This window comes from Tupaia chinensis, unplaced genomic scaffold (assembly GCF_000334495.1).
Source record: "Tupaia chinensis unplaced genomic scaffold, TupChi_1.0 Scaffold144099_1, whole genome shotgun sequence".
NCBI classification, from domain to species: Eukaryota; Metazoa; Chordata; class Mammalia; order Scandentia; family Tupaiidae; genus Tupaia; species Tupaia belangeri.
In genome coordinates, this window is record NW_006203953.1 from 1,228,615 (window position 1) to 1,239,931 (window position 11,317).

Here is an 11,317-nt window from a genome sequence, read left to right on the forward strand (position 1 = left end):
ATTATTTCTACTTGCCTGTCATGACAAAATAGCCATTGAGATAAGGACCAGCCAGCTTTGGAATGTAATAGATGACAGCAGAAAGCATTTGAAAAAATTAAATTTTTATTTTTATTCACTGAATCTAGAGAAATTATCTACATTTGCAAGACTCCTTGCCCTCATGTGTTTTTGATGTTTGTGAGACTATATGCTCTGGAATCATGTGACCATGCCTATTTTTTTAAGGACTCTCAAGTATGCAATGCAATATCTCACCTATTAATTGATATTTGTTGAATAACATTTTCAGAAGAAGGCATAGCATTTAATGTGAGCTAACGCCTTTGGAGACTTTGTGGATTGCCAAAGAAAAAACATTATTCATGGATCAGTAGCAACAAAGGGAGAATTCACCAACACTTCGAAATTGCAAACTCAGAGCAAACTCAGCAATGAACTGATAGGAGGCAGAACTCTGGAGTCAGAGAGAGCTTGTTTCAGTTACTGGCTGTGTGACTATTTTGGCAGGTTCTTTCCACCTCTGAAGAGTGGGTTGAACAGCGATGCAGGGAGTTGGAAAAAGACCCTAGGCCCTGAAGTCAAGTTGTTCATTGGCTGAGTTCAGGGGGAGCTCGCAGAGCTCTAGTAGCACTTGCAGAGCACAGTCCTCCCTTTTGGAGCTTGTAATGCACGTGGAGAATGCCCTCAAAGTGCTTCCTCCCTCTTGGAGCTCACAGTGTGGACCTGAGCTGAGCAGAGGCAAGATCAAGCTGAACCAAGGCTGGGTTGAGCAGGGCTAGCTAGCTAGCTCACCAGGTGCTCCCTTTCTCTTAAAGGGACTGCAGACAATAGCAATTCATTGCTAAAACCAGGCTATCACACATATACATGCATGTTACATACGATAATGTAAAACAGCAAAGTCATAATTGCATAACAAGTGTGCAAGCCCAGTACAACTAATAACATAAATTATTTATCCTGTGACTTTCAAACATGCTAAGATAGTGAGAGAGGCAGCTTAAACCATCCTGGTTCCATTTTCTCTATAGTGATCTTAGGCAAATTACTTTCTCTCTCTGAGCTAAGTCCTTTGCTATACAATATAGACATAAACAGATCCTGTTTCTTAGGATTGTTGTGAGGGTTAGCAGAGACACTATAGATTAATGATTAAGACATTGCCTGGCAAATATAAATCATTAAATGTTACCATTTTAATTCAAAGAGTTTTATTACTTTCAGTCTTTCTTCTATCAAAATGTTATACAATCCAGAAATCAAGTCCTTATTTACATCCAGCTTAAAAACACGCTTATTTTCTGTTTTAATCCTAAATTAAATTATTAAAAACTTGGGGACCAGCAGGTGGCATAGTGGTTAAGGCACTGGACACTTCCACATGGCCAATCAATGGTTTAAGTCCTGAACCTGGTGGCTTGTTTCTTTCTTTCTCTCTCTCTCTCTCTCTGGTCAAATTAAAATAAATGAATAAATGAAATTAATTAAATAATTATTTTAAAAAGTTATTGAAAACTTATTTCTTTAAAAGGTTAGTTCGAATTACATGTGAAAAGGCTTATCAGGTTCTGACTACTAGTTAGAGGATAAAATCCCACTACAACAAAGATTGACTCAGGCATCTTATTTACACGAATAGCCCCTTAGACATTAGCTCGTAAGTCTGATATACAGTGCCTTCTTACAAAATTAAAAACCTGATAATGTTTAAAAAGCATCTTTATTTTTCTTCATGAAAGTAAGTGTAAGTATCTATACAATATTCAAAAATGAGAATAACAAATTTAATTTTCAACTTCTCTTGAAGGCTGTAAATATTTGGAACAGGAAAAAAAGTAAATGTCACAAAATTTCCATCTTTGGCTCCCATACTTAAATGCCTAATGAGTCATTTTGGGACGTCTGAAGAAAATATAGCTATTTTTTGCTTTTTAGGTACAACTGTATCTCCATTGAAGTAGTAGTGATAACAGTGGGTCGTGTCAGCAGTGAAAGTTGGCCCATCTGGTAATATAGACTGTAATAAACTGAGCCATCATGCTGGAATCCACATGGTCAACTATGAGTTTGGATCCCGGGGTTGGCCTAAAAACATGGCTGTGGCACAGACACGTGTACCCAAAATCCTACCGAGCTGGAGGGATGGGAAAATGGGATCATAGCGTAACAATATCTGGTCTAGGGTGCTCCTCTCTCTCATCTTTCTCTCTATATATATAGTGTATGCACACACATTGTTATGAATAAACTAAACTTCAAAAATTAAAAATTAATTTTAATCAAGCCTCTACTATTTTCTGTGCACTCTTCCAAGAGCTTTATATGCATTTACTAACTATTTTTCTTTTGTATTAGCTTTTTGCTATAAAGTTTGTGCACTCACCAGAGTGAGACAGTGAGAGGGAAGGTGAGAAATCACCCAGGGAGGATGGTCAGGGGGGGACCATGACCATGCCCCAGTACCTTCTCTTCTATTCTACTCCTTGGATTTTGGGCATGCATGCACACACACACCCAGAATGAATTTCAAGCCACCATGTTCAGGACCTGAGCTATATCATCCATGTGGGAGTTCAACACTTTTATCATCATGCCTCCTGCTGGCAAATTAGTCAAAAAATTTAACCACAATACGGGGAATCAGTTTACCATGACCAGGAAGGTGTGTCCTCCTAATTGCCACAGTACAAAGTAATCTAATGCCTCAAAGTTTGTGTGGCAGAACAGATTATAGATCATCATTACATGTCATAGATCTATACAATGAGAAAAATAACACAAAGAGTATTGCTGTATTTGTCTATTTACTTATTTTATATTTCTTAGTCTATATTTAAATTGACATTTCCTACATATGTATGAGTATGACTGGCTATCCCTCTTTCTTGAAGACTGACATTTTGTTTGCCCTGCATGTCTTTTGTCCATGACGGGATCACTTAGGGTAATAGTCTAAATTCCCTCCCTGACCCAGCTGGCTGTTGTGAAGATAGACTGAGTTCAGGAGCTTTGGGGCAAACATATTTCCAACCTAGGTGTGGCCCTTTTCTGTCTCTCTCTTTGGCGAGCACACATCCTAAGGCAAAAACCTCTAAAAATTTTAGGCCGTTTATTTATTTATTTATTTATTGAGAGAGATTTTTGCTATGGTGCATGTGCACTCACCGGAGAGACAGAGAGCTAGAAATCACCCCCAGGGGGTGGTCATGCTGTAATTCCTTCTCCTCCATTCTCTTCTTGGGATTTGGGGCATACACACACACACACACACACACACACACACACACACACACTGACGTGTTCTAAACACCAAGTCCGGGACTCAAACCGCAGTTGACTACATGGGACACCAGTGATGTAATCATTAATGTCATCTGCTGACCCTAAGACTGTTTTTGATGTGATCAGAACATGTATATTAGCCAACAATTGGCAAGCCCATTGACATAAAATCTATTTTATAGCAAAGTATTGAATATATTATATAATTTATTGACTACTAAGTCTAAGGTGAAAAACAGAATAATTATATGGTACTCAACGTATAGTTTCTATGGACTGTGCATGCTTTTGCACCATCATGAAGTAAAAAAATAATTAATAAAACAAATAATTGTAAGTTGGGGACCATCTGATGCAGGAATTTCACCAAACCTCTCCAAGGAAGAGGATTCTGAGTTAGAGTTGGCCAGAAACAGGCTGCGTAGCTCCTGAGGCAGTCACTTCCATCCCCATATCCATTTACCCAAAGAACCTTTTTATGTATTTATGTATTTATTTATTTATTTGGCTAGAGAGAGTATTCACTCATCAGAAGGAGACAGAGAGAGATGGAGAGGAGAGAGCATACCCAAGGGGCCACAGTCACTTTGCAACTCTTTCTCCCACATCTCTCCCTGCATTCAGGATTTGGGGTATGCATATTCACATACCAAGGATGTTCTCAAGCCACTAGGTCTGGAACTCGAACCATGCAGTCGGTCATGTGGAACTTGGCTGCATTCACCACCACAGCACCGATCCGGCTGTCTAGAGAAACTTTAAATTCATTCCACAAATATATGATCTTGTGCTCTTTTTTGGGGGGGGAGACGTTTTTGCTATAGGGCGCGTGCACTCGCCAGACTGACAGAGAGAGACAGAGAGAAAGCGAGAAATCACCCTCCAGGGGGGATGGCTACGCTGCAACCCCTTCTCCTCCATTCTCCTCTCGGGATCTTGGGCACACACGCACACACACACACCCGGTGTGAGTTCAAGCCACCGGGTCTGGGTCTCTAACCGTGGTCGACTACATGGGAGTCCAGCGACATAGTCATTATGCCCACTGCTGGTCCTGATCTTGTGCTCTTTATCCTTACGATTTGTTTACTGTGGGGTTTATGGGTAGAAGAGTAGAATGAGGTAACTTCAACCTCTAGATAACTGAAGTCCTATCAAAGCAGTGCTTTCTCTTCCTAAATTATTAAAGATGTAACCAAAAAGCTTTCATTTTTAAAAAGATATAGATTTACAACCCAATCACTGAAAAGTTATAACCTGAGCACAGTGTTCAGTTAGAAAAAAAAATTAAGATGCTGAATTATCTTTCTAAAATATGTTTCAAGCATAGAATTAGAGATGAGTTCAATATATTACTGTTAACTATAAAAGAATGCAAAGTTGTTATAACTTGTGTTTTTTAATTGCTATTGTGAATGGATGATGTCAAGAACATTGTCAGCTTCAGAGAGGTGTTTCCAAGAAACCAGTTAAGGAGCAATACCAAATCATCATTTCTGAATGGAAGTTGAAGAAATAATTCCATAATGGAACCATTGTGAACTAAGCTGCACTAGTTCAATATTTAGAAACAAAATCACAAGAGACATACATTTTTTTCTAATTCAAGAGCTAATAAATGGCTGTTCATATCAAAAACAGAATCTTAAAGAATAACAACCCAGAAGTTTAGGAAAATAGGATCTGAAATTAATGTTTTATAAGAATCCCAATGAATGTAAAGAGCCTAAATATTATCTTGGATCTGAGTTATCTTTCAACAGGGAAACTTGGTGTCGAGACAGTCAGTTACTGGGGAGATACACGACTAGCCAATAGCAGGAGTGCCACTGTATTAGGTCTTTGGAAAAGTCATCACGTATTTTTCTGTGATTTTCTAAGCCTTGATTTCAAGTCCAACAGACCTAGAGTCAAACTCTGGCTCTGCCTCTCATTGTGTTTTTCTGGGTTACAGTAAATATTAATAATGATCTGACTTATCACACAGTGTTGCAGGAGGATCGAATTAAACAAACCCACCTATGTGCCTAACACAGCATTACCATCACTGCCCACTGGTATTTTCATTATTCCACAGGACGTGGAATGTGGAGACAGCTGAGGTTCTGAATGTCTGGGGATGTTCCTAAGAGGGCAAGAATCAACTCCTCATAGAACTCAGTGGTGATTAGCAAGGCATGGGTTTAAGAGATTGTAACTCTGGCCTCACTCCTTACTCTTAGTAAGAGATGGAAGTGAGCAGGCAAGCATTTAAGAAGACAGTTTTAGCCAACTGGCAATCTCAAAACCAAACCGAAGTTCCTGATTTATGATGTTCAAGTGACTTTGAAAGAATGAGATACTTTCCTTCATAAGAGATTTTTAAGACATATCAAACAAAATGCAATTCTTCCAGATATTTGTTTCTCCACTTTGTTGTTGTTGTTGTTGTTGTTTTAAGAGGTTTTTACTTTTGGGCATGTGTGCTTGCTTGAGAGAGAGACCAAGACAGAGACAGTGGGAAGAAATTGAGAAGTTACCTCCCAGGGGGGATGGTCACACCACAATCCTTCTCCTCCATTCTCCTCCTGGGATCTTGGGCACACACACACATGCCCAGCGTGATTTTCTAGCCACTGGGTCTGGGACTCTAACCACAGTCAATCATGAGGGAGTCCAGCAACATAACTGTTATGCCATCTGCTGGCCTTTTCTCCACTTTTCAAATAAAAGATTCCTTTGCTTTACCTGCCAGAGGACCCATTTTCCTTCAAGTCAACAGTATCTGAATCTTTTTTAAAAATCAAATCCCCAATTTTTCATTAAAGAAGCAAAATCTAATTTTGATTTTACTTTTCAACATGTCAAAATGAACCATGTATTTACTCTAAAGTCACATTCCTTACTTTCAGTATTTCAAAGAATCCAGTGTTTTCAGTTTTTCAAAGACTGCCTTTGTTAAGTCAAATCTCAAGATAACTTATTTGAGCTGAAATTAAATCACTATAGTATGCAAATAAGAATCATTGTGTTTATTAACATTCTGCTTAGCACTTATGCATTGTTTGATAATAGAAGAGCCATACTAAGTTGTTATTAAGCTGGTATAATAAACAAATATTTTTAAGTCCTAGGACTTATTGATAAGAAAATACTGTAAAATGTTGCTGAAAAGCTTCTGAACTTTAGATTTTAAAAAGTTTAGGGTTATGTTTTGTATAGACTGCAAGTTACTTCAATATAAATGATAAAACTGGAAGATTTATCTTAACTGATACAGTGTGACCTGGCATATCTGCATGTAAAAGTTTCAATTGATTTCTTTCTGCTATTTTTCAGCCCTGTTGGAATTACCTGTGAATCGAAATCTGTTCCAATGATGAGCAGAATGCAATTCAAAGCTGCCATTATGACTTCCAACCCTCCATGAAGGAGACAGTTTATAAAATTTTATTAAAAGGTTTTTTTTTAGGGCCTAGGTAGCATGATGATTAGAGTGCTGTATTTTACATGACTAACTCTGTGATTCAAATCCTGGACCGAGTTGCTTGAGAAACACACCAGGCACATGTACATGTGTGACCAAAATCATGAGGTAATAAGGAAGGAGAAGGGATTGTGGCATGGTCATTCTCCCCCGGGAGGGGTGATTCCTCAACTTTCCCTCTCTCTCTGTTTCTTTCCAGTGAGCACATGCACCCAATGAGGGGAAAAATTTAAGATTACTGTTAAATTTCATTCATGTGGGATGTGTGGGAAAAGGCCAAACAAGATTAATAAAACTACAGGGAAATCAAGATCAATCTTTTGTTCAATATTGTGGAACTCACTAACATTTGTTTCCTCAGAAAACAGCAAGTATGCGTGTAGTCTTTAAGGCAGAGATGTTGGTGATGAAATTCCTATTTCTTTCCTATTAGAGACAAGAGGGGACTGGAGAAGACATTCTAAACACCTACAATAAAACACTAAAACTTGGCAGACAGGAGGCGGCTGAGACACTGGGTCTGAACCAGCTGGAGTAAAAATGGTGACTGGGACGGTGGCTGCCTAAACCTTGAACTCATTACTACCCTCCCTGTGCTGCATTAGAGTATTCAATGGCACTCCAACTTACACTTTACAATGACCATGACCATGATCAGAACTACCCAAATAAGGTCAGATAATGGGAAGAACAGTGATTCTAGAAAAACCACAGCTCCACTAATGGAAAGTCATGAATACGCCACCTTGTGGTTAGCCTGGCATTAAGACTAGCCATCCAAGCCAGACACCACTGAAGTTCAGGGCTCCCCTGCCTATGGGGTAGCCCTCTGTCTTTTCTTTCAGGTAATAAAGGCGTGCATCTAGGGAAGCAGTGGCTTCCCTGATTATTCCCTGACCCTGTCCACCTAAGGAGGGGACAAAACCACTCTTCCCTCTGTCCTCACGGCCTGCTCTACCTCAGAATAATCTACTCTGTGTGTTCTCCCTAAATTTTATTTCATTCTCTCTCACTGGCTCACTCTTAAATTCTTTTCTGCAACAAGTCAAGGACTCTCCCATCCTGGGTGGAGACCTCCCCCACTGGTTGAGGCTCCTCAGTAACAATTAACCGGGTGTATTATGTTGGGGAGGTGTGAATTTTAGGCCTTGAGTATGGAGTAGATGGCACCAACATCTAACTACTTGCACCACGGAAAATCTGGACATCACTTTCAACTATTTCGCCCTTTCATTTCCACTATTGGATTAATCACCATGATCGTTTCAATCTTCCTATAAAATACACATTTTCCCATTTGTCTCCATTCTCACTTCCATGCAATAGCTAAAATCACATCCCTCCCAGTTTTACCCATGTCATATCTGACTAATGAGTTTTCTAATATATCTAGCTAATTGGGCTTGATCACCATCAAAAGCATTTCTACTCAATGTAGAGTGACATCATAAAAATGGAAACGTGGGACCAGCAGTTAGTGTAATGGCTATGTCGCTGAACTCCCAGGTAGTCGACCGCTGTTCGAGTCTCAGACTCAGCGGCTTAAATTCACGCCGGGCGCACGTGCTTGCGTGCCCAAGATCCCAAGAGGAAAATGGAGGAGAAGGGATTGCGGCATGGCCATCCCCCCTGGGGGTTGATTTCTCGCTTTCTGTCTCTATGTTTCTCTCTGTCTGGTGAGCACACACACCCCATAGCAAAAACCTCTCCAAACAAAAAACAAAAAACAAAACAAAACATGGAAACGTTACTCAATTGCCCCAACCACAAACACACACACAACCTCATTACACGCCTGATTGTTTTCATCCATCTCCCAACTTGTTTATACATTTTTCCTACTACTTTATACTTCTTATTCATCTTCATTGTACTTGCAATTAATTTAGTAAATGATTACCAGTAGATTTAAAAATGTCTTCTCGGTGTTGTAATAGTGAAGTCAGACCACCTGAATTCAAATGCTGTCCGGACTATTTGCAAGTTTAATAAACTCAGGTTCTGTTTGTTTTTCTAAAACTCAAGTTTTCTCTTCTACAGAACAAGGGTGTAATCAGTCTCAATATTTAAATGATTGCTAACATTAAATATTTTAATGTTGGAAAACTTTTAAATGCCTAGTACATGGTAAGTCCTCAGTAAATACTAGTGCTCGAACATTAGACTCTACGTTATTTGAAAGCATTCTATCTCTTGTTTACATCGGTGAACAAATAAGTGAGTCATTTACTCGTTCATCCAGCAAGCTAACTGCAGAGTCATGATTTTACCCAGGTCTGTGTAAGTAATTAAATAATTCTGACCTTGGTTTATTTCACCGCTAACCTAACACAGTAATACCCATCTCCAGAGACTTTCTTGATTTTATTATTTTATTTTTTTTAAAGAGAGATTTTTGCTATAGGACACAGTTGCTCACCAGAGAGACAGAAAGCAATAAATTACCCCTCGGGGGGCATGGCCATACCACAATCCCTACTCCTCTATTTTCCTCTTGGGATTTTGGGCACACATACACACATGCCTGGTGTGTGTCAAGCCTCCAGGTCTGGGACTTGAACCACAATTGGCCATGTAAGAGTCCAGTGATGTAACTGTTACACCACATGCTGGCCCTTTCTTTTCTCCTTTTCCTTTCTTTCTCTTTCTTTCTTTTGTAAAAATGAAAGGCGATTGTATGTAAAATGCCTAATAAGGTGTATTTTTCTACACAAAAATGCGTCATGACTTTCCCGACATCCCAGTATTAACCTTTAATAAAGCCGTCTATATCAGCCAGAGTCTTTCCTAGTCTCTGAAACAAACCACCTTTTTTTCATGGACGATCACTAAGTAGCCTCCTTGGAAGTGAAAATATTTACAGTTTGCAGGATGTAGAGGCAGCAGGATCATCTTCAAATTAAAACCCGGTCCAGGAACCATCCTCTACCCCCAAGGTGATCAATTGAGAAGGAAAAGGAGAGTTAAACATTTTAGACAGTGATTTTGAAGTAAACACTGATAATTCATTTCTTATTTCCCCAATAGTTTAAACATGTAAATAATGTGAACAGGTCAGAGAGGGAAATGATGTAAGTTCTAAAAACCAAACTGTGGCTAGTGTTAAATCCTGAGACTGCCCATGGACTAAAGATGATCTGCAATATGAATATGTTTTTGAGGGCTTGACTAGCAGGAGAATTGAGATAAGAAATCAGCTTCTTTTTTTCTCTTAGATTTTAAATAACCAAAACATAGAAAACTATTTAAAGGGTTCATGTTATTCCCAAGCTATGTGTCACAATCTGGATACTTACAAAAACAATCTCTCGCAGATCCATCTTTGAAAGTAGTTACACAATCACCTCCCTATAGAAGTAATCAAACACTGAACATAAAGTCCCACATTTCTGTTAGGATTTAATGTCATCTTACAACTTATTTTTGAAATTCACATAGACAAGGAACAATTACATCCCTGGTCCACTCAATACAGGTTTTATCCATTTTCTTCTTTGTGCTTTTTAATTTTATTTGCCACAGTGTGTGTACTTGGTAGAGACTCCCTGCAGTGGAGTGTGGTTTTGCCATAATCCCTTCTCCTCCTGTTGGAATTTTGAGTGTGTACACACACACACACACACACACACACCCCTGACATGATTTTCCAAGCTTCCATGGTCTGAAGATTACTGCTGGTCATGTGGGATCTCGTTCCCAGAACCACTAGACAACAGTGTGAACCCACTGCTCACTTTCTATACTCAAGAACTCACATATGTGTGTTTCCATGTTTATATCCTAAGAAATGGCATTTGCTCATTCTGGAGCTAAAACCAAATCATTCTTCCCAGTCGCCACTCAATCAGTAGCCTAAAGTAAAAGTTAAGGAAAAGAAAGCCACTTGGATCACCCCGAAAGGTGCCAGTTATCATGGCAGCAGCAATAATGCTTTCGCCAAATCCATCATTACTTCAGGTAATGACTGGTGAGTAACAGTACAGAGGACGTTTGCCTTGGTTCAGAAAATGCAGGAGATTAACTGAGGAACTGGCCATTACTCCCAGGTAATAGAAAGGCCGGGTTTCAGAGGATCATTGCTCAGGCAGTCTTCTGTTCAATAGAAGTACAATTCAGACTGCTGTATCTGTAATGGCTTTTAAAGGAGTGGTGCATTTTTACAAAAGAGCCTGACTTAAGAGTCTGTTGATTTAATGTTACTTTTTTAACACAATGTCAAATATTACCCTAACTGTATACCTAATACCTAAATTACAATGTCTGGGTTGCAGATTTTTTATTTTTGAGAGGTTTTTGCTATAGGGAGTGTGCACTCGCCAGAAAGACACAGAAAGAGAGACAGAAAATGAGAAATCACCCCTCAGGGAGGATGGCCACTCTGCAATCCCTTCTCCTCTATTCTCCTCTTAGGATCTTGGGCACACACACACATGCGCCTGACATGAGTTTAAGCCACCAGGTCCAGGACTCGAACCACTGTCGACTACATGGGAGTCCAGTCATTATGCCAACTACTGGTCCCAGGTTGCAGAGTTTTAACTATCTCTTGCAAACTACCATTGTCCT